This window comes from Uranotaenia lowii, chromosome 2 (assembly GCF_029784155.1).
Source record: "Uranotaenia lowii strain MFRU-FL chromosome 2, ASM2978415v1, whole genome shotgun sequence".
In the NCBI taxonomy this organism is placed as follows: domain Eukaryota; kingdom Metazoa; phylum Arthropoda; class Insecta; order Diptera; family Culicidae; genus Uranotaenia; species Uranotaenia lowii.
In genome coordinates, this window is record NC_073692.1 from 132,906,390 (window position 1) to 132,932,096 (window position 25,707).

The 25,707-nt window shown below is 33.4% G+C and overlaps 1 protein-coding gene across 6 annotated transcripts in view; it reads left to right on the top strand.

Annotated features, from left to right (window-relative positions):
- The window catches only part of LOC129749478 (trafficking kinesin-binding protein milt-like), a 311,591-nt gene that overhangs the window by 244,694 nt on the left and 41,190 nt on the right, over nucleotides 1-25,707 (top strand). The window contains exon 1 of one of the 6 annotated variants that reach the window (XM_055744456.1): nucleotides 11,785-12,377. The exons of the other annotated variants lie outside the window; for them this stretch is intronic. The gene's annotated coding sequence lies outside the window, so the exon portion shown is untranslated. Of the gene's footprint in view, nucleotides 1-11,784; nucleotides 12,378-25,707 lie in introns of those variants that run through there. 6 annotated transcript variants of the gene reach the window in all.

Sequence of the window (25,707 nt, forward strand, 5' to 3'; positions counted from 1 at the left end):
TGACAAATTTGAAAACCTTTTTCACGCTTTAGCATCTTCTCCGTAAACCTACAACTTCATTCCTGCTTGCTGCTATTTAGGAAACACTCATGGCATCTCAACTGGATGCACCTGGTGTCTGAATGCATTCAGCATTGCTCGTGCACGCGCCTCTTGTGTCGATTCGTGTACTAAGCCGGTGATTAATTTGACGCGTAAATTGCACATCATTGTTGCCATTTTTTTCACAAATGCAACCAACCGCGATTCGTTCATGGATTTCATACGTCTATCTATCTGTATATGTATCTGTATTTTTGTTTTTCTATGACTCTGCCAATCTGAAACGGCATTTTTAATGCACTCTGAGTTTTTCTTGACTAATGTTAGGTCTTTGGCAGCCTGTGTTTTGTCATTACTCAGCAACACGAACAGCTTCGACGCGTTCGATGGGTGAACATTTTCATGTGTGGGTAAACGCATGAAATTCAATACTCCCCGAGCTCCATGCGCTTCGAGCAATCGTCCGCCTATCGAGACTTGCAATTTTCCACCTTGATACGATTCGTTTTCACGGTTGACGGTTTGCTGCATCCCTGTGGAAAATTCAGCAAGACAAATTGCAACGCTCTGTGGAGCTTATGTGGAGATTTGTTAGCTTGGCGTAAATGATGATAAACACTTGTATTTTTCATCCCATTTCCTTTCTAAAATTGACGTGGCGAGTTATTTGTTATTTTAAAAAAAAATCTTTTAAGAAATCAGATTCTTCTCACTTTACAAATTGATGTCAATTTTAATCAACAATTACTCGAAAAAGTGTTATGAGATTTTTACGCAAAGCAATTACCATTCGCAATGACGCGATGAATCTTATCACAATCATCCACAAATCAAGCGGATCTTCAAAGAAAATGTCAGCTCTACGGCGATACGATTAATTCCCGAGTAAATCACCTTTCAACTATATTTCACTAGCATCAAAAACTGAACAAAAAAAATTACATGGCGACCGTCATTCTTCAGCAAGACCCCAAAGCTGCCGTCGCAATCATGTAAATTAGATACCTTTTTTGCCACGCTTTTTCCCGCAACAATCACGGGGGTCGGGTCAGTTGCGGCGGCCAAAAGCTAACCTCTCGGCCAAGGGGAGATCAAAACCGAGGAACCACCACATCCGAGCAAGCAATCAGTCTAAATTTCACTCCGGGTAAAGTTGAAAAGTTCGCGCATTTCTTCACCCACGCGACCGCACCAATTGCTTTCGCGGTCTCTCAGCCAGCCAGCGGGGTTAAATCTCCGGTGGCCAACGACGACGACGACGACGACGGCTTCAATCGAACAACCGCATCCGCTCCATTAATATTTGCAACATGACGAAAACATAAACTTTCGTAAATCACGATTCGATGAAATTGCAATGTGGGGCTTGGTTTGGATTGAAGCAATAGACTGGGTCGATTTTGGTTCATTTTTTAATTTCATAATTTCTTCATTTTTTAAGGTCTTGAAAGCTTCGTTTTGATTAAAAATTCATCCATGATTTTTGTAGAATTTTTAAGTAACGAAAATTGAAATTTATTCATGTAAACGTCACTTAAAAATTCAGCAAAAAACATGGATGAGTTTTGAACTAAAACGAAATTTAAGACCCCAGGGGTTTGACAAATTTAAAAATGACCTCAAATCGACTCAGTCTTTTGAAGCAGGGAGCCCGCAAACTGCACAATTGCAGTCGGTGTTGTTAATTTTTTTTGTCTCTCATTTTCTTCGAGTATCTCGCTCGACCAATTAATTGGCAACTGCTTTTATTGGGAATTAAGTCCGCACTGTAGAGGCCCCCTGGAAAAAAATACAGGCGCGACAAATTCTTCGTGTCAATGAAAATGTATGCTCTCGATTGATGGGAACGTGCTTCGCGTTCCACGGTTTACACGAGCAACAACGGGTCGACTTCGGGCAAATATTTATTGTCACCAACATCTCTGACGAACGAATAGACGATTCCGTTGATTGAGCTCTCGCTTTGTCGCATTCTGATGTTTATTAGCAGTATAATTTTATTTTCCTTACGACTTTTGAGACTAATTGGAACTAAATGGTATCAGATTTCAGTGGAAATTTGAGATAGATACTTCAGAACATCGATTGTACAAAATAATATTTTTGGAGGCAATTTTTTTTTATTGAAAACTGAATGTTTTTTGATTAAAAATATTTTGGTCGCTAAATTTTGTCTATTCAAAATTATTATTTCCGGATAAATTTTCCAACCTAATAAAAACATCAAAAGTAACTTGAACTTCTAACAAAAGCTTTGAAGTCCACATTCGACTTAGTCAAAAGTATCTACCACACAAAATTGAATATATTTTTTTCCTTGAAACAGATTCCGTGCTCACGTGCTCACGGGTTTCTGGGCAATCCTATAATAACCTTACATTTTATTTTGAATTTTCAAATCCAAAAAACCTGAGCAAACCTGAGCAAAATACAGGCATTATTCGAATAAAAATCGAAGAAAAGTAAAAGAAAATATTTTGAAATTTAAATTTTTCATCAAAGTGACGGGGTGACTATGGGTCAATTTTCATTTGACCAAAACTTTTTTAAAAATCAATATTTTTCAACAATATTAAAAACACTTACACCTATACTATCTGCGAACATTTCTGAAGTTTTACTTTGTTTATGTGAGTTAAATGACGGGAGTTGTTGGAAAAACAATTCAAAAACATCAATTTTGACCCATTGTCACCCCGCACGACGGTACCTAAATGTTAAAAAAGGCAAAGCCCCTCATTCCGCAAATTTAACACTAGAAGGGGAAATTGTTCAAAACTTAATATTTTTAACTTTTTCCTTTTTATATTATTTTGTTACGTTTGTCGAATAAAATAATATTTTTGTTATAAAATGGAACCATTTTTTCACCATGGCACTATGGGTTAACTTCATCGCAGGGCTGGTAGCGAGTCACTTTTTAGTGACTTGGTCACTTTTTTTGGGTCAGTCACTAAAAAGTCACTTTTTTCATCATTTGGTCACTAAAGTCACTATTTTCGGAAAAATGGTCACTTTTATCACCAAAAGTCACTTTTTTCACCGAAAATAAACCAATGAAAGAGTAATTTGAATTGCGCGTGTTAATATTGACGGTAGTAACGGTAAATTACTTGATCAGTCAGTTAGAAATTTTTTTCGCCTCCGGCGGAATTTCGGCATGAATCACCCTTGGCTTGAGACATTTCGATCTACGACATTATTTGACGTTCATGAATTGAAACTAACTTTGATTGTAGATTTTATTTTTTAGTTCAATCAACCTTTTGTATTGGAACTCAAAACTTGATATGCAAAAACCCTATCTCGTCTTTGGAATGGGTTTTTATTAAGAAGTGTAACTAAGTTTGAGATTGAAACGAACCATTTTTTTTAAATCTTTTATGTTATAACAAATGTTATGTTGATATGAAATATTCTTTAAAAAAACAATTTCATACTCAAATTTATTTCGTGTCTTTAATTCTTCTAAATACTTAAAAAAAGGGTTTAAAAATTTACACAAGGCTAAAAAATTTACATTTTTCTTAGGTGCAATGAATTTAAACGGTAATTTCAACTAATTTGGGTTCTCCGAATCTAAATATGTATGCAATATTTCTATCAGCTTTTGTTATTGAAATGACTTTTGAAAATAATTAAAAATCTTTAGAGAAGTTTCTGCACTTTTTTTTACAAAAACTCAAATCAGAATCATTGAATCAATTGATGAGCTTTAAATAGAATCAGGTTTTTTTACACTTTCTGCTGTGATGTCAAAAATACTTGTAATGACATTTTTCCATAATCAGTTATCTATCAATGATTGATTTTACTAGTAATACACTCTTTATCACCAAAACTAAATGTTTTCGGCCGAATTTGACAAAATTTCTGGTTTAGGACACTATTTACCAAATCAATAATTTAAAAAATAAGCTCCAAAATGGTTATAGTGAAACATGTTTATTGAAAAAACTCTTCCTGAAATGTTTTTAAAAACTAATCTTTTTTTATTTCCATATTGTTTTTTCAATTTTCAAGTAAATTTACCGAATTTTATTGTACATTTATTTTTTCAATTTTGCCGATTTTTTTTAATCAAACTTTTTAAATTTTTAAGACATTTTTTTAAATATTGTTTCCTTGTTTTTAAATTCTGAATTTTCGTGTTCTTCAACCATAAGCCTTTAACTCCCATTTTTTAATAATAAAACATAATTTCAACCTTCTGTTATTTCAGGACCCAATATTTTAATCAAAAGAGACAAAATACTCAGAGCTTGTAATTTAAAGCTTTAAAACCTGCGATTGAATATTTAAAAACTTTTTATTAATATTTTTTTATATGAAATCATGTTTTTTGGATCGATCATGATTTTTAAATTAATCTAAAAAGTTTGAAAAATTGTTCTAAGTAGCAACTTTAAAAATAAATTTTAATACGCAATGTTAACTAAATTTGTACTTGATTTGTGCTTTCAATATTAATAACAAAAGTTTTGTACTCATTATTTTTAATTTTTCATCAGTTTTTATCATTCACGTAATTACTCATTTTCTAACATTTCTGTGTCAGTGTAGTGGAACATGAAGTTATTATTTAAGCTTCAAAAAAGAAATTTTGATAACTGGAGAATTTTACTTTATTAAAGGTTTTATGTCTGGCTTATATAACTGGCACTTTTAAAATAATCATAAATATATTCTTCTTTTTATCAAATTAAATTAAACCATTGAATAAATTCTGTTCAAAATTTATTTCTTATTCAGTAATCGCTAATTCACATTTTAAATCGTGATTAAATATTTTCTGTTCAAATTAAAAAATTACAGCGGAATTTCTCACTAAACTTCCAGTTGTAAATGAGGAAAAGAATTCCAAATTTAGATGAATAAAAATTAACAATTATTATCATTTTCCTGACATCTATTCATGGTAAGTTTTGTACAAGATTGGACATTTATTTTAGAATTCAGATTTTTTAATTTTAAATTTGCTAAGAAATTCTTTAGAAACTAATTTATTTCTTACTTTTTTGACTTATCGAAATTTGAAACATTCATTGTAATATGGTTCCAAATTTTTTTTATCAGTCTTTTGTTTAGTTTGTGTGTTGAACATGAGTGACAAACGGTGTAAGAAAAACTTTTCATTTCAAATTTTTATTTGTTGTATTGTTATTATTTTTATCTAAATTTCGAAACCCAGCCCCCCCCCCCCCCTGGCCGGGTCCTTCGCACGGGCCTGATTTGGTCACATTATTTATAGTTCAAAGTTACTTTTTTCGTTCTACATAGTCACTATTTGGTCACTTTTTTCGGTCCTCAAAGTCACTATTTGGTCACTTTTTTTCAAATTTTGGTCACTAAAGCCCCTACTTTTTCATTGTCAAACCGCTACCAGCCCTGTCATCGTAATGATGTTTATCATATACCAGTTTGTAGCTTTATATTTAACTAAGTTATCCTCAATTTTTCAGATCATTATCTTAAGTACTTATCGTTTCACATTTTTCTACTTTAAATTAAATGCTACATCTGCTTCTTTTCGAAATATTTTTCATTTTTACACGGTTAACTAAAAAGTGTTAAAAATGAGTAATTTTATGTTTTACTCAAAAGGTTTGAACATCATGGTCTCGAAGAAAAAAGCCTAACGTTTCTCAAAACTTTTTTGGTCTTTTAAACATAGCTAGGGATCTAATAATTCGAATGCAAGAAAAAATAGTTGCATATTTTTTCATCCTTCAAAGTTATAATAAAAACAAAAAATGTGTCATTTTTAACCATTTTTTAAAAATAGTGTATTTTATGTTAAACATCGTTAAGAAAACATTGTTCATTACGTGCATGAAGATGATTGTAATTGATTAAAACCAAAAGCTACGATAGAATTTCGACACCTGTAGAAACGACTGAATTTTTTTTTTAACTATACTTATTTCCCAAAAATAATAAAATTTTGATACTGCATTTTTCGCGTGTACTCTTTAATTCTTCATACGAAACTGAAAAATCATGAACAAAAATACCCTGAGTGGTTTTGCTTTAATCTTTCAAATATTTTTTGCGAACACAGCACTTAAAAATATTCACGCGTTTCCGAAATAAATTTATTTAAACAAGTATTGTTTCAAAACTACACTATGCATTATTACGAGTTAATGTTCCAATTTTTTTTTCCTTTCTGAGCACACATGCTGAAAATAATTTATATTGGGTTTTGAATGTATACAACTCATTTCATCTTCAAAAAAGTTCATAAATAGCAAAAATATACTTTTTGCCGCCTCATTGTATGAAGCTGTCCCATGGGTGCACGGAATCACCACATTTTGGCATAGTTGACGATTGCGTATATGTCATAAATCGAATATTTCAAATAATTATCAATTTTATTGGAAAATCATGTTAAATGGTTATGGGTATTCACCATAGGTGCACGGTTTCACTTTAGTTTTGTCGTATTAGATATTTTCTAGTACCTATCCCCATCGGGGGCTACCGTTGCTTTTCGTCACGTGGCTAATCGATGGTGATCGACACACATCTTACATGTTACTTATAAATTATACCTGATATTGTAGGTTGTTTTTCTTTAAGTAGAGCAATTTACTATGGGTCCACGGATTCACCGCCATTAAACCAAAATCAACTTTTTTGCATGCTGAAGATAAAGCATAACGGCTTCTATTGATTCTGAAGAAAATTAGTGTTCTATACATGGTTCTTCACTATGAGTGTATGGATTTACTGCATTTTATTCAAATTTTGGGCGATTTTTTTATAGTTCCGTTTTTTTTATTTAAAAAAAAGTTTCAATCATATCTTGAAATAATATATTTAGTTATTAATTATTCAAATACAGATATTTGCAATCGTATATTTATCTGAATAAACATCCAAAAAATTGGCGCATGATTGAAACGGATCAAGTGAATTTTGGGAATTATATTCATTTTTTTTTTGTTCCTGTTACTGATTCAAATATTGTTGTTTCCCAACGTCTGACGCAAAAATATTTTGTATTCTAAAGCAAGTTGAGAACTACTTCACTCTATATAATTTACTACTGACGAATTCGCAGCCATTCCGTGTACCCATGTTGATCATTTAAATTATTCAGTTTCGTAACTTATGTCTTCAAATATGAATAAATGAATACAAAATTCATAACAATTTTACTCATACTGGTTTAGTATAAAAGATGTTTATCACCTTAAATTACTCAAATTATTCGAATGGACATGTCTTAAATCTAATATAACTTTCACAAATCTGAATGAAATTTCGCCAAATTTTGAAAGAGAGTTTGATTATAGCTGAAAACTGAAAATTGGGAGTCAAGTGCTTGAAGCGGCACACAGCTGTCAATCCGAAAACTTCTTCCGCAAATTTTCATGACTTCACATCGAAAATCATTAATTTTTTAACGAATGACACATTTCTGCCCGTTATTAATCAACTAGGGCTCATTGTATTGGATGTCGATTGCAAATAAAAGCAAAACCATGCGATTTTTGTTCCTTGTTTGAGTGAGAGGGTTGTGAATTTTACCAGTCAATTTGACTGGTCACGGTCCGAGTATCCATGGTGAAATTTATTCGAGTATCGATGGTGAAATTTATTTCGCTTATTAAAAAAGCTAGTGAAATAAAAAATACACAGGTTTGTAGAGATTCAAAATTCATGAACAGTCATATTTTTTGCGAATTTTTATAACGAAATATTTAAAAGATATTCAACAAACAAAGTGTCAAACCAGTCATTTTGACTGGTGCGGTCCTTACAGTGTGCCCTGCAAATTTTTTAAAACTCATCATTTCTTGTATCCAAAAAAAAACAATTTGGAAAAATTAATGAACTTTTAAGATCGTTACCATTTTTCATCAATTGTTCTTGGCAAAATTGTGGTTTTAATAATCTGTAACTGTACGCAGTAGCTTTGGAAAAGGGAATTTAAAAAATACCCCTTTCTTCACGTGATACAATCAATACAAAACCGATTATTTTTTCTATTTTTTTTTTCATTCAGGTCTGGAATAATTTTACAGAAACCAAAAGATTTATATTCGTTATTCGCTCATAAAAATTCAAAATTGTTGAAATTTCAAAATCTGGTCACGAAACTATGAATACCATTGAATGAAAGTGTTTTATATTAATCTCAATCTATCAAAATTTTATGATGAATTGGGTGTGAAAAGATTACCCGTTGAAAGACGTTGAAGTACGTTGGAGTACTCGTCTCAGTTTCATACCAGTGAAGATGTTTTGATGAAAAAAAAAGAAGTTTCTTGATAAATGAAGGGCCTTCCTATATTTATGAACCTAATTTCACTAAACACTGGTAAACCTTCTTGGTTAAATATATTATAAACTAGCTGACCCGTTGTGCTTTGCTACACCTTCCAGAAATAAATGTAATTTGTAAAAAATTATTCAAATTTAGATTTTAGAGAGCATTCTTTTAAATCAAACCTCATCATACTTCAGAACCAACAACTTTGAAATGAGAGCTGCAGCTGCAGTTCTGAATTGAAATTCAAAGATGGTATATATTATTTACTGAAACATGTTTTTCAAGATCTGAAATTTGTACTCGGTACCCAAAAAAACCTTTTTAAATATGGTCCCTTCTTTGAAAAGCTCTTTATCTTAAATTTACATGGGAGCTCTCCCACCTTTTCCAATTTTGTCCCCCACTGCTTGAAGAAGGTAAGCAAATTTAACCGGCTCGATACCCAAACAGCACTTATCATGGTAATGAAAAATATATTAAATTAGTTATGTATAAAATACAGTGCAAATTTCTTTTTTTCTAAATAAATTTACTACGGTAAACATATAAATATTTAAAAAAATATCAGTTGCATCACCAAATAAGTTCTCAGCGTTTTTATTTATTTTCTCTTTGAAAGTCCAATATTCAAAAATGTTGGCAAAAACAAATTTCTAAGTTTACATTTGTTCCGTTTATTGGGGCAAGTGTCAATGCAAAGCTTATTTACAGATGCGTCGGAGTAATGGCTTTAAAATGGATTTAATACGAATTCCTGTTTTTTGTTCTATCAAAATTCACTGATATATCTGCAGTATTCCTGCAATATAAATTTATGTTTGTTACTCCACTTTTAACGAATGCTGTTCAAAGGAAATGACCTTCATTTACAAAGACATTTAAGAATTTTCAATATCCGCATCAGTTTCAACATTCGGAATACCCCTTTGGTCTTTCCAACATATTGAATCATTTTGAAGATGAATTTGTTAAAAGTTCGACGTTTGCCCTTGCCCCACCGTGTAAGTTGACAGAAGGGAATATTGTTTTTAAAACTTTAAGGGTAAATTAAAAATTTCTCTTAAAAATTTTGCGTCCAGATAAATATCAGTTCTAAAGTCTCGCTTTTCAAAAACGGATCAAAAGTCTCTTTTATGCAGCCATGTAACACAAATACTTTTTTCATGTTAAGTACGTACTTGAATTGGTATGTAGGTAAAAAGTACGATGGTTTTTTCAGAGTTATTTAAAATAAAAAGCTCCCATTTTCATTTCCAAATTCGTTTCAGTTGTGCATTTGGCCCGAAGGAACAATTTCTAGAAGAAAACATTATTTTTAATTTTTTTTAACAGAAAAAGTTTAACGTTTGAACATGTTCTAATGTTCCTTGAATGAAAAGTCGAATGCTACCTACATTAACACGAACTAAATATGGAAGTATTTTTGCAAATCTTCCAATTGGTTTTGATTCGATTGGTAAAATACCAGTCCGTGTCACATCTAGGCGTCATTTATTACCACGTGCTATGTACAAATCAAATAAGCAAAAAAAAACACACCTAGGTTGCATATCGTCCCGCGTGTTTGAGAAACAGGCGCTTATTGTTAAATTTTCCAGCAATCAATGAACAGTGTGCTTTGGTTACTATCCTCTTGCGACGACGTTTGCTCGCCCATGGAGACGAAAAACAAACCCCTCAAAGAAAATATGCTTGGTTGAGAAATACGCGCCAAAATATTCCTACTGATCAGTATGCTATGCCTGGGTTACTATCCTTTTGCGACGTTGGCCGCGACGCCTCGACCATAGAGACGAAAAACAAACCGCCCAAAGGAAAAAAAATCTCAATAAAATGGATGTCATGACTTTAATTTGTGCCGAAAAACTACAAATTTTGTATGGAAGCCTCTCCTTTCTTAAGTCGGATGGAGTTTTGACTATTACAGAAACCATCCCCGGCCTCAAAAACCCTCAGATACCAGTTTTGACGATGATCGGTTCAGTAGTTTCCGAGTCTATAGGGAACAGACAGACAGACAAACATTCATTTTTATATATGGTCGCGATTCGACCAGACCGAACTGAACGCCATAAAATTGATTTCGAGAAAATCGAGTTCAAAGTTCACAGCCCTACCAATTGATACCATTTTATTAGATATCTCATTTAATCATTTTATCATCACATTTAGACTCTTATAAAGCCTTCGAGGCTATACTGGTCGATTTCTGATTACACATCAAGCAGCAAACTGAATTTTAATAGCAATATGTTCGCACCCAGTTCACTCTGGTCGAACAAAAATGTTTAAAAAATTGCCATGCGTTATCATTTCACTGGGCAATTTGTTCTAAACGTAGGAGCCTACTAATAGGCGCTTTACAAGCAGCACCCAACGAGTATGGCTGATGCTTGGAAAATGTTTTTTTTCGTTGAGCCAGAGTGAACCGAGCCATACAAATTTCATACTTTTGGAATTCGGAATATCTTTGATTATTACTTACCGGTTCCGTTCTGAACGACAGTAAGCAATAAAATAAAGTATCTTTTATCGTTAAATGTTAAAAACTTTAACATCCCCTTGAGTAAATTTGAAAACAAAACTCAAGGGATTCGGTTCAGTCTGGCGGAACGAAATTTTAACAATCGCTTACAATCCGAAATATTAAGTTTTTAGCCCCGGGAACGTTTTTTTATCATTCAATTTATCAGATATTAGTTCGTGACGAGCCGAAGAACTGTTTTGAATCGAAAAAAACCAACACACATAAGATTGTTTCGCACAAAATCAGTTTTCATTACAAAAACAGACTTTTGTTTTTACCACTAAGGTGGCTCTCAGTTCACTTTGGCGCAACGCATTTTTGCTATTTCCACTGTCTGCAACATTGAAATTTTCTAATAAAATCAGAAAAAATAGGAAAAATGTTCTGATTTTCATTGGACAGGTAGTTTATCATGTTTCGCATCCGCTGCAATAGATAACTCAATTATTTTCAACTTGGCGTTCAGTTCGGTCTGGTCGAATCCCGGCCATATATAGATGTATGTTATTAGTTGATCAGGTCAAATCAATGCTCTGATTCCTCATTGGTTTTTTTCTTTTCTTTTTTTTTCTTTTTATTTTCCGGTTGTTTCTGAAAATGCAGTTTTTTCTTCTTGTTATTCACAATGCAACACCAACAAGTATAACATTTCCTTCACAATGAAAGCAAACAAAAAATTGGCAACACGCAATTTCCTTCTCCCCTTCTCGGTGACGGAATTTTTCCTTATGCTGTCATCACGACCCTCTTCTTTTTTCCGTTTACTGTGTCTCTTTCTATTTCATAGTGACTTCTTGGTGTGCGTCGCCTATGTCACTGAATAGACTAAGCAAAATAGTCGCCGTCAATCTCTCTCTCCTAGACTGACTGCACACATGCAAGTGAATGGAAAATCGGAAAAAGGACCATTTCCAGTTCGGTTCTGTCAGTTTCCCTTCGGAGTGACAAATGAAAACAACGTGTTTGTTTTGTGCGAATTATTATTGGAGTCGAAGTTGAAAAGTTTCAAATTTCCATCTGGATTCATCATCTTTCCGGGAAAACCATCGCCCTTGAACTTGGAGGCACCCTCAGGATTTGCTTCAAATAACGGATTTGAACTTCACCGACCCACTCATGAGTCAGCCATTAATCAGCTGCTGGACGTCTCGTCCATCAACCATAGTGAATCCTTCTGCTAGTAATCGTATTTAAACCCCAAAAATAACAGTGCTAAAACATTTGCCACGCGCCATGCTCACTGCTGGAGCTTAACTCAAGTTAAAAAAAAAAAAAAAAAAAAAACAAAATAAACAAGTGGAAAAGTGAAACATTCAAAAACTAGTTTGAAATATCGATTGGCCCCTCAAGGTGCTGAGGGAAAAAAAAACGTTCGGGGAAAAGTACCACCAGCGAGCAGCAGCAGTAGTAGCCATTCCATATCACCGCGCCACCAATCAATTAGACAGCACCCCATTAAAAGAAAATAAACAAGCAGCAGGAGGAAAAAAAAACGCCTGGAGCCGAACGGGCCAACCCCAGAAGGTGCCTTTTTTCTTCTTTCATTTCATTTGCATTTGCAGCGCGTTAATCTAATGTCTATATTTTAAATCGGTAATTGGCGAGTCGAAAAAGTATCAGTGAATGAGGGCCACCCAGAAACACTTTTTCGAACCATTCACAACTTTCAAATACAAGGTACATAGTCGAATCTCACGGAAAGCGCATTCAGATTTTCCCCGATCGAAAAAAAAGAAGGGTCTGATCAAATCGAAAAGCTCCTAACTGCAAATGTGCATTTTATTTTGTGCATTCGATTTCCAATAGTTTTGTTTTTCTCGAATAATTTCAACGTATTTCCTAGAAGGAAGGGATTTTTATTTTCTTTTACGGAACAGCAGCTGGCCGAAAAATCCCTTTTTTTCAATGCGCATGCCCGAGGATAAAATGTTGTGTTATCCTTTTGGGAGGATGTTATGAAACATGGATTGCGATGTATGTATGTGATAGCGAGTTGATGAGGAATAAATAACATGACGAAATTGTTACTTCATCAGATTGTTTTGCCCAACTTTCAAGAAAACTTGGACTGGATTTTTGAAATTTAGCGTACGTAACTCGCGAAAGGGTTTCTAAAAAGCTTATTTGTGGCCCTAATCACCAGACTTTTGAAAATGATATACGCTACAGGCTAAAATGATTCGCGTGCTAGCACAAGGTTCAATGCAAAATTTGGGCCAGATCGGACCACGAGAAAAGGTTGCGCAACGAGCCCAAACCACGCAACGAATACCACATTTTAGAATTTCTCAAACCCTGGGGTCTAAAAAGCTTCGTTTTGGTTCAAAGCTCATCCATGATTTTTTTCAGAATTATCAAACACTTTTACATGAGTAAATTTCAACTTTTAACCCTCCGTTTCATAAAGTAACAAACTTGCTACAACTAATGTATGGAAAAAGTAAAAAATTGTATTTTAGTTTAATTTTACATCATCATTACCGACTGATTAAAATGATTTTTAAGGTAAAATAAAAAAAAACACGAAATGAAAGTTTAATTGTTGTATAGGAAAATTTAATATTTAGTTTGGAAAAAATCAACATTATTTTTTTTTTGTGGAACCGATAATGCTAATATTTATTGTGCCAATTTATAAATTTTCTAGGGGAAATTTTCCGCTGAACAACTGAACAACTGTCCAAGACCGTAACTTCGTATCTTATAAAGCAAAAATGTTATTGGCTGCTGAATAGGGCATTTTGGCATTGAAAATCAATCAATTCAACTGACATCACTGCTGGTACCTCGCAAGGTACAGCATAACCAATCTGCAAGCCATATCTTGCTAGACACCAGCAGTGATGTCAGTTGAATTGATTGTTTTTCAATTCCAAAAGACATACCCCTATTCAACAGTTAATATCTTTTTTGCATAATAAATTTACGGTCTTTAACAAAGTCGTTCAGCGGAAATGCCTGTAAATATTTTATAAATTGGCACAAAAAAAAAACAGCAGAACCGATTCCATAGAAAAACAAAAATTATGTTCAATTTTCCGAACATAATATTCAATCTTCCCATGCAAACATAAAAGTCAATATTTAATCATCTAAACGTTACTTATAAATTCTGCAAAAAAAACGTGGATGAGTTTTGGACCAAAACAAAGCTTCCACGACCCGAGGGTTTGAGAAATTCAAAAAGATCCCAAACAACTCAGTCTTATATTATAAACCATCGTATAAAAAGGCTCCTAACAAGGGTTAAAAGGAAACTAGGGGTGAATTGTACTTGATATAGTTCTAGTAACTAGCACTAGAACTGAAACATCTCCAACGACGATTTTCTTACACTAATGCAGAATTTTTTCAGACACTTAGACAAAGGATGAGATTAAAATTAAAGTTGTTGGTACTTGTTCTCTAGAGCTTACAATAATTACTAGTACTAATACACCTCGAACATCGATTTTTTAATCCTTGTGACGAGTACGTACAAACGATGGTTCGCAAGATGGGATTTAGTGTAAACTATTTTCCACAAGTGCTCGTAACTAGCAGTACTGCAAAAACACTCTCAACATCAAACCACTTCGCAAGTGCTAATACACTTCCTACATCGATTTTTAATCCTTATGGCAAACCCTTTCACCCAATAGATCGGTAGTTGAAATTTAAAGTGAATTATATGAACTTGTACTAATGCTAGCAACACGAACTCGTGCTAATACACCGACAACATCGATTTTATACTACAGTAAATAACAGTGTTCGGCATCGCTAACTGAAAAATTAGCGCCGCTAGTTAAATCGCTAACTCATTCAAAATTAGCGATCGCTAATTCAATACGCTAAATGTGCCGAAAAAGTTATCGCTTTAAGCTTAAAGCGCTAATCGCTAATCGCTAACTGCTGAACAACATTTAGACCGGAACAAATATTTAATTCTTCTTTTGTTACGCCCTTCCCCCCTTCGATTTTTTCAACTACCCAAGCGGGAGTAAATAAAGTTTCAAGAATTTCATTTGGATAAATTCGATAAATTGCTCGATTTTTTTTTACAAGCAGCAAAACATAACTGTCTAAGAGGGGAATTGGATCATCTCTGTGTTCTAGAGATAAAAAAAATCTGAATTATTGAACAATTACCAGAACAAAAAACAGAATGTGAAAGATGGAAGCTATGTTTTTTTTTAATTTTGATTAAAATTTTAATCGATTTATAGGTTTTGTGCAAAGTAGATGGTATGCAATTTCGTTGCAAACAATCTTTTGTGCAATTCATTCTCTTTTTTGCATTATTATTACATTATCCTCATTTAAAATCTTTAATCTGTTTCCCCTTTTTTAAAACTAGCAATAAACTAGTTACAACTTAAAAAAGTCAATTAATGCTATGGTGATTTTATCTTATTTTTATTTGAACTGATCTGTATAAACTCTAAAAAACTGTATTGTGAAAAGTAAATATCTCAACCACTTTAAAATAAACGCTGATTAAGGGACGTTAAACATAGATTTTTATTTTTTAATACCTTTCATTGTTATCTTCTTCTATAAATGCTGCGTACTAAAAGAGGGGAAAATGAAACTAAATAGGAATTCCTACAGTGAATCCAAAGAATGATGCCCAATGTCACCTCAACTTGGTTAATGAAAAAATATTCTTTCTGTCACTAATAGTTTGAGAGATTGATGCAAATATATGGGAGTTAGCGATCTTCAATTAGCGGAACAAAAAAATAGCGGATCTTTTTAATTCGCTAGATCAATCAAAACTTAGCGGCAAAATTAAACCGCTAACAAAAAGTTAGCGGACTAATTAGCGATTAGCGGATTAGCGTATTTGTGCCGAACACTGGTAAATAACTAGTAATGGTACTAGAACACTTTCAAACGAATGTTCTCGATCCTTAATCCAAGCCTTTTCATACGATAATTCGCATTATGGGATTAAAAGTGAAATCTTTTCGCTTTTTCCTCCAACATCGCTTTTCTTATTCCTCATGCCAAATCCTTTGATTCGATGGATCGCAAGATGAGATTTAAAAAAAAAACTTGTTTGCAATTGTGCTAGCAACTATACTACTAGCATTAGGTTGCCAGATTGCCCGCTTTCATCCGGGTTTGCCAGGATAGTTATGATTTTTTTTGGAAAAGTCTGGCCCGGCCTAGTTGCCCGTATTTCGTCAAAATCCAATTCATTTGTCAAATCAAACAAAAAAACAAATTGTGTTGTAATTTTTTTTTATTTATGTGGTTTCATGAAAGGTTTTTTGGAAGCCTAAAATACGCAGATGATTTTCGACGATAATTTTTTTTCCATTTTATTTCCTTGAATTATGTTGAGTAACTCCTGGGTTTTGACCAAATTTTCCCGGATATTGCTCGGATTCTTAGTCGACAATTTGCCTGAATTTTATATAAAATAACCCGCATTAGTCCGGCCCGGATACGTGCTGAAAAAATTCTGACAACCTTAAACTTAAACCTTAAACATTGCTAATACACCTCAAAAATCTTTTTTTCTTCTTCTTATCCCAAGCTCTTTCACCCTATAAGTCGCATAACGATTTTAAATAAAATTCTTTTCTTTCTTATCTTGTACAATTTTTTTAGTTTTATAAGTGACACCCCAGCAAAAATAAAATCGCATTAAAAATAATTATTCATGTCATTAAAAACGTTACTGCGAATCGTAATTCCAATTAATGCAAGTAAAAGGTCGTAAAAATCGTTACTCGAAGTCGGATTAAATAGTTTAAATCGGATATGATAAAAAGTCCGTCGTGTTTGCAGATTTTGAAGACGATTTCGTTCTTTTTTTTTCTTCCGCGGTGGTCAAGTGAGAGAACAGCTCTGTTGGTTCGCATGCGTTGAGAGAAAAAACTTGTACTCTCTTGCATTTTTTCAGTATGTATGAATAAGGTGTTGAATATCGTCCAATTCGTATACACTGAGGTTTTCTTACGCGGTATTTTTTTACGCGGATTTTCGAATTAACGCGGTTTTTTTTACGCAGATTTTCGAATTAACGCGGTTTTTGAGAGAAAATAGACTTTTTCAAAGGAAAACACTTAGAATCTTTTTATAGTTGTGAAAATCTTAGCTCTAAGACTAAGAACGTGATACATAAGATCTGAGCCCTTAGACCTGAGACCTGAGACCTGAGACATGAGACATGAGACCTGAGACTTGAGACTCGAGATCTGAGACACGAGACATGAGACATGAGACCTGAGACATGAGACATGTTACCTGAGACCTGAGACACGAGACATGAGACCTGAGACCTGAGACATGAGACATGAGACCTGAGATCTGAGACATGAGACATGAGACCTGAGACATGAGACATGAGACCTGAGACATGAGACCTGAGACATGAGACATGAGACGTGAGACATGAGACTTGAGACCCGAGACCTGAGGCATGAGACATGAGACGATCTGAATTCCACACTGTCAAATAAGCCTCACTATATGCTACTATTTTATTAATCTAATTGATTTTTTTTTAAATCTTAAAAATAAACTATCATTGTACGCAAATTTTTAAATAATCATGGTTCTTACGCGTTTTTTAGTAACGTGTTTTTTTGCGCGTAGTTTTTAATTAAAATGGATTTTTAAAGTGGATTTTCGAATTAACGAGGTTTTTTTTACGCGGATTTTCGAATTGACGCGGTTTTTTTTACGCGGATTTTCGAATCAACGCGGTTTTTTCACGCGGATTTTCGAATTAACGAGGTTTTTTTTACGCGGGACGAAACCCCGCGTAAAAAAAAACCTCAGGTATTCTTATCGCTTTAGCCAGAAGTTGAAAATTTTTATGTATATTGCCTCCCCTATGGTAGGTAAATGCTGTTTTTTCAAGTTTCATACGATCATTCTATAATATATACTAGCAGACCCGGTAAACTTCGTCTTACCATGTTAAACTTTGCGTCTATTTGCATTTTTTTCGCTGTTTGACTTAAAAAAAAGCATCAAATCTTGAGTTGTTAATCGTCTCGCTTTCTTGAACATGTTCTAGTTTTTTTTAACATATCCATCCATCTTTTCCGTTTGCTCGAATTGTCCCGCTTAATTATATCGGAATCAAATCTAAGAATTTCAACTCAATTCTACGGGTTTCATAAATTATTAAAAAATTCTCTCCAATTAATTTTAAATGCATCTTACATGAATCCTTTTCATTTACATTTCTTTGATTCGGATGCTTTGAATATTGCCAAATGGTATCAGGTATCAGCTTCCCGTTGCAAATTCGATTTTTTCAGCACTCAACGTTACCATCAAACTTGGCAAGCCTTCATAACTTGTTCCATAAATAACATATGTTGATTATATCTAAGTTTTATTTATTGTATACCATTTAGTTGATTTACTCCGCTTTGCTCGAGTTCACTTTAAGGATTAAATCGAAATCAAAATTTTCTCATTTATTGTAAATTCATTGCATATGAAACTTTATGGAAGAAGAACTTTGAATATCGGGAAAATTTTTGGAGTGTCTGCCCAATATTTTGCCTAGCCCAGCACTTTTAGCTCCCGAGTAGCTTTGGATTTACAAACCATGTTCAAGCAGTTTCACTTTCCTCACCTTTGGAAGCAGTGGTTAATTATATCCATATTTTCATTAAATCATGTCAAAAAAAAGTTCGCCCTTAATTTATTTGTTCGAGCAAAAATGCAAATTAAATCAAAAAGACTTGATTTATTGGGTTAATGTTCAAAGGAATTTAATTTGGTTTTGATAAAAAGAGAATATAGGTTTAAATTTTTTGTTATTCAACCGAATTAAAGCATTTTTATTTTCTTTTTTATCCTTAAAGACATTCCTGCAAATTTAAACCATTGTTGTCTGATTTAAAGTTTTCCTAAACAGTGTTGAAGATGATTTGCTATTCTATTTAAGATTATGTGATATTTTCAAGATTCAATAACATTTAATTGGAATGCAGGTTTAAACAAATTAAATACATAAAAAAGAACTTAGCTTTTAAGGCTACGATGATTTCATGAGTTCATTCTTTTTTCACTCGGGATACCCTATCTGACTATTTTAGAGAAAAAATGGTATATGTTTAATGGCTTAAAGGCGCGTTGCCATTTGTTTTTTTAACCGTGGGAAATAACAGGAGTTAATATTATTTTTAACACTTTCAGGTCATAATAAAAACTTATCAAAAAAATTATTCTTCTGGAATATCAATCACAAAAACAAATTCAACAAAAAATCAGATCTAAAGTCTCTTCTATGTAGCCAAAATATGTTTAACAAAAACACACATTTATGTTAAGTACGTACTTGAATTCTGTTTAAACAAACAGGGAATCTGTAAACAGTTTTTTGGTGAACAATTTTAAAAAAAGTAAAGTTTATTTAGTCAGATTGTTTATTTGGGCCTAACCATTCATAAATTAAGAAATCATGGATACATTTTTTGTAAATGTTGAACGTTTGCACCTTTTGCATTCGCCCTTTAAATGAACATCAACCCTATATATCTAATCCATTTCAAAGGACAGGCTCTTGTTCAGTTCATGTGTCTGTTCATTTGCAACGGATTTTGTGGTTGCTCTATAAATTTAAAGGCGCTCGATACAACTTCTGTGAAACACATTTGCACATGATCGAAAGCGTATTGGATTATAATCCAAATCTTTCCACTTTTCTTTTTTCAAATGTCCGCAAAGAGTCATACCATTATTTCATATGCATCAGTACTAAATTCATATTATTCAGACAACAATTCCTTCTTTAAATAACACGAATTAAAGTTTAATTTTTTCAAATCGTTTAAATGGTTTTGATTTGATCGGTAAAATATCAATCTGGATCAAATGTAGGCGTCATTCATTACTATGTGCTGTACAAATCATCTAGGAATCAAGAAGAAAAAACACATCTAGGCTTCATATGGCCACCACATGCATTGAAATTATGCTTGGTTGAGAAATGCGCGCCCAAATATTTCCACTAAACAGTATGCTATGCCATAGTTACTAACCTCCTACGACGTTGCTCACGACGCCTCGACCATGGAGACGAAAAACAAACCGCCCGGCGCCCAAAAGAAAAAAAAATCTCGAAAAAATTGAAGGCCATGACTTTAATTTGATTCAATTTGTTACAAATTTAATGATAACGGACAATCGATGCGACTTTTTGTTGTTTTTATTCGATATAAACCGATTCGCACGCCCACAGAATATTCTAAAAATAATATCATTTGAATCGGTTGGGTCATTCCGGAGGAGTAGTACTACAAACACCGTTACAAGAGAATTTTATATAATAGATGAAACGTATAACAAAGTTTATGAGAAATATACCTATAAAAATGTTTGCTTGGACTTTATCATCTTTGTAGCATTCTTGTCTTGAAATCTTGTGCTAGTGCTATTACACTCCAACATCGATTTTTTTCAATCCGTGTGTCGAGCTACATGAGTAAGATGCGATTCAAAGTGAATATGTCATCCTTCTACTAGCGCTAGTCGCTAATTCTATTGCTTATTACTAAAGATTTTTTTAAAATCTCTGTACTGAGGTCTTTCTCCAGAATGGTCCCAAAATGGGTCTCAAGATGGGAATGACATATAGTTGCCATGTCTTCTACTTGTGCTGGACACTAATTAGGCTGGAACAAATATCAATTTCTTCTTTTGTCATCCCCCCCTTCGAAATTTTCAAAAAAACCCGAAGGGGGAAATAAATAAAATTTGAAGTATTTTTTTGTAAATTTCGAAAAAAAATCAAGCATCCGAAAGATTACGAGACCAAAAATCTAAATTTTGGAAGATGAGAGTTATTTCACCTTTTGTATTCTTGATTTCATTAAATTTTTCGATAAAAAATTACTTGATTTGTAGGTTTTGTGCAATGATATAGTATGCAATTTTGTTGCATACAAGGTTTAATGCAATTTATTCCAATTTAGTTGTTTTTCGCATTATTTTTTATTGCTTTCTAGTTTTCTAATCGTAGACTTTCACCCGATAGGTCGCAGAATGGTAGACAACACAGATGTGTTAACGATCATACAAAAATAACGAATTGTCTTGTAACTTTTGTTTATTTATCCCTTCGAAACGAAATTGAGAAAATGTTATAAAAAACAATCCAGAAAATCTGGCGGTAAGTTTTGGTGAAAACAAATTTTTTAATTTTTTTCTTGATTTTTGTTGAGTAATTTGTGGGTTTTGGCAAAATTTGCCAGGATATTGTCCGGAGTTTTGGTCATCAATCTTGATATCAAATGTTCAGATTCTGACAGTTTTTTTTTATATAAAATCGCCTGGATTTGTTCGGCCCAAATACGTGCTGAAAAAATTCTGGCAACTTTACTTTACATGTATAAAGACATATACAATACATATAGAGCCATGAGGCACACAGTGGATGAGAAAATCAAAATTTCCCTTTTTTCTGAAAGTGCATCATATTGTTGAAGTTTTTGTCAATTTTGAATTCTTTTTCTTTGATACACATTTGTTAGAACATAAAGCTTTCACAAAACCTTCGAAGCTTTTAAACTCATTTGGTTTATTTATCTGTACTTTTTGAGACATTTCAACTCGTTCAAATACTTATGCATATGGCTGATTTAACTCACAACTTAACATAACTACTTGCTATTTTCTTATTATTTTTTTACATATTTTGTGAATTACAAAACTTATTTTGAGAGTTTTCATTATTGGACAATCTACATGAACTTCAGATTCAGGATTGAGATTCAGACTAAGAATTCAGATCCAGAATTCAAATTCAGATTTGGAATTCTTTTAGTGTGTTGATTCTCGACTTTCAGTCTGAAGTTTTTTAGTAAAAACGACTTTACATATACATATTTACATATCCAACGTTTCGATCCTTATAGGATCTTCATCAGGGACTAAAAATTATTTCAAAATTAAGTTTACGTCTACTGAATCTAAGCGATGGCTACCGAAGAAGTTGTCGTTTTTTGGGTTTGATACGGCGTATTTACTAAAAAACTTGAGATTGAAAGCCGAGAATCGACCCACTAAAAGTAAACTAAACAGCCGCCCCAAAAAGAGATTTGGAATTCAGAACTCATATTTCGAATTTTTAATTTCAGAACTCCTACGTAAAATAAGATTATTCCGAATTCATAACTGCAGATTCTTTTAGTGGGTTGATTCTCGGCTTTTAGTCTCAAGTTTTTTAGTAAAAACGACTTTATTTTTACATATCCAACGTTTCGATCCTTATAGGATCTTCATCAGGGACTAAAAATTATTTCAAAATTAAGTTTACGTCTACTGAATCTAAGCGATGGCTGCCGAAGAAGTTGTCGTTTTTTTGGGTTTGATACGGCGTATTTACTAAAAAACTTGAGATTGAAAGCCAAGAATCAACCCACTAAAAGTAAACTAAACAGTCGCCCCAAAAAGAGATTTGGAATTCAGAATTCATATTCCGAATTTTTAATTACAGAACTCCTACGTAAAAAACAAGATTATTCCGAATTCAGAACTGCAGATTTTTTTAGTGAGTTGATTCTCGGCTTCCAGTCTCATGTTTTTTAGTAAATACGACTTTATTTTTACATATCCAACGTTTCAATTCTTATAGGATTATCAGGGACTAAAATTTATTACAAAATTCAGTTTACGTCTACTAAATCTAAGTGATTCATACCGAAAAAGTTGTAGCCATCATAAATAAAAAAAAAACAACAAAAAATAATGTACAGAGTGCAAGTATTTTGTTCAAGAAAAGAGTTACAAAAATCAAAAATAGAACTGAATAAGAATTTTCAACTGTAAGTCACACATACATACACAAAATCCAACACATTTTACAATAGTTTGAAATAGAAACCGACAGCAGTAAACTATACGCCGAATCAAGCCGGACAAAAAAACGACAACTTTTTCGGTAAGAATCACTTAGATTCTGTAGACATAAACTTAATTTTGTAATAAATTTTAGTCCCTGATTAAGATCCTATAAAGATCGAAACGTTGGATATGTAAAAATAAAGTCGTTTTTACTTAAAAACTTGAGAATGAAAGCCTAGAGTAAACTAAACATTCGCCCCAAAAAGAGAACTTCAGATTTTATATTCATATTCATAATTGTGATTTCGATTTCAGATTCAGAATTCCCTTTCAGATTTAAAATTCGGCTTCCTGATTCAGAATCCGTATTCCGAATTAAAATTCCAGTCAGAAATAACTTTTCGATTTGCTTTTAACTAACCCTAATCCGCTCTTGATTGTCAATATGACACTATTGGAAGTTTGACAGCTTGTAACGTTATTCGGGTACATCCAAATAAAAAAAAACGTTTGGTACCCTCAATGAATTCTCAAAATCTTTACGCACCCTGAAAGCCCTGGAAAAATCTCCCTAAACAGACCTTGAGTGTCAGTTTGACATTTCTCGCTTAAAGACGCTATATCTCTCTTATTTCCCGACCGATTTTTATGAAATTTATAGTTTTGTAAATATCGTAATGTAACTTTATCAGGCATTATTCATATACAAACTTCAATTTCCCGTTATTCAAAGTCTAAGAAAAAAATCCGAAAAATCATGCTTCCAAAAAAGACTATAGATCAGCTAGGGAATACTCAATAAAAAATGTCTCTTAGTGTTCAAGAAAGCTGAAGTTAGAAGTGTAGCACACAATTTTTTTTAATTCTAAGATGAGGACCACAAAAATGTTAAAAAATTGTGTAGAAACCGTACTTTTCAAAATGAACCGTCAAAATTGTTTTAAGCACATCAGATAAATTTTGGAAAGAGGATTGGAAAGTTGACGTAATTTGGCACATTTTTTCGTTACAGGCTTTGAATAACAGAAAACTGAAGTGTTATAGCTGAATATTGTCTTAGAGAAACATTTTTGACTTACATTACGATGTTTTCAACACTATAAATTTTGTAGAAATCGGTTCGGAAACAAGAGAGATGTATTGGTTTTAGTCAAGAGTGTCATATTGACACTCCAGCGACTGTAACGGGTAAAAATTTCTGGGACGGATGAGGGTTAAAATAAATTTTAAAATAAACAGTAAATAACTTTAGAATGCACATAGAAAACAGTTTTCAAATCATTGAACTCATTTCCTTTAAACACACACTACCAAACTTCTAGGAGCCTCCTACAAGCTACTGCGCAGCATCCGTACGAAAATCATCCCCCAAGGATAGGATATCCTTGTACCCATTTTGAGATCTCATCTGTCAAAGTTGGTGGTAAACACACCCTCATACAAACGCAACATTTTTGCTGAATTTCTGCTAGATAGAAGTATCGCTTGCAGTCACGTAGAGTTTCGCCTCCATTCATAACAATTTTGGAAAAAAATTCCATCTCGTCGTTCGTTGTTTCGTCTACCTATCAATTGGTGCAATTGAAATCGAAAAATCGTATATTTGCGTGCGTGCGTGAAATTTCCTGTTGGTGTTTAATTGCGGAGGTTGAAGTTCAATTTCGTCGATTAAATTTCCTCCAACAAATGTGTACGAAAAAGAGTGAAATCGGATGCCATTATTTGCCACAAACGTTATGGCTACACGAGTGTGTCTGAAAGTTAAGGGTTTTCATGCTACCTTTAAAAAGAATCAGCCAACATGGTGGATATCTACGCCTTTTCCCAAATTTCTGATTCCAATAATTATCATACAGACTGGCGAGTGTTTGCTTTTAAACATCGAGGGTTGCTCCCTAATTTGAGATGCGTGAATGGATGTTCGTATCGTTTTCAACCATCTTCTTTCTCCATTACCTACGTGTGGATTGTTTCTTCAATTATGATTGAGGAAAATCAACCTTTCCTCTCTGCTTCTGTTTGGTTGTAATTTTCATGAACACATTTTGATAGGAATCACGTGTGAACAACATACAGCTATTTGTTCGATAGCAATCTTTTTCGTTGGTTGCATTCCTCGAATCGACACGGAATTTTTTAGCCGTTTTTCCTCTTTCAACAACAACAAAAATGGCTCATCCTATCGATCCATTAATACATATATTTAATCATAACTTTTTGCATAATATAATGAGGGTGGGTGCACTTTTTTATCAATGCATTCGGTCCCAAACAAAGAAATAAATGACTTGTTTGTACATGAACATGAATGGGAAAATGACATAAATAATGATACCGGTCGGTGTGTGGAATGCATACAATGCAACCAAATTGCTGCACCGCAGACTGTCATTCAGAAAAAGAGCAGTGAATTCCTCCGTCTAATTGGATCAGCAGCATCCCACCCCCAACTCAGTCAACTAACAGAGACCTCAACCTTGATGGTGGTTTATATGTGAGGGAAGGTGTGCGTGTAAAAAAATAGGCCTTTTTGTGTCGACCCACATTACAGTAGGGGGTAAAAAACTGCACTTTTTCAGAGCTAAGTACACAACGGTTCTTTCATAGAAGACCTGCTCTCCCGTTTAACATGGATATATCAATGGTTGCTCCCGGATAGAGCTGCGCACCACCACGGAGGTCATAACGGAACGGCCCCGAAGATTTTATGACTGCGTGTACTTGAAATTTACATCTGCTTTTTCCGGGTCTCTAATCAGCTACCAGGTTTTGTTTGCGTGCTTGAATTATTTACGTATGTTGGACCTAGTTTTCCCGTTTTTCCAGAAGCTAATGGGGACTTTAACGACCTTGATCGGAGGCGAAGACCAGAACTTGCGAATTCGGTTACTTTTAAGTCTAAGAAAACTACATTGGAAAACTACATTTTTCAATTTCAATTCAAATTGTGTTCAAATTAATAAATGTACTTTTAATGGACTCTGTCTGTTTGTTCAAAGTGCAAATAATAGTATTATACAGTAACTCAGGTTTGCTACCAAATCAGGAACTT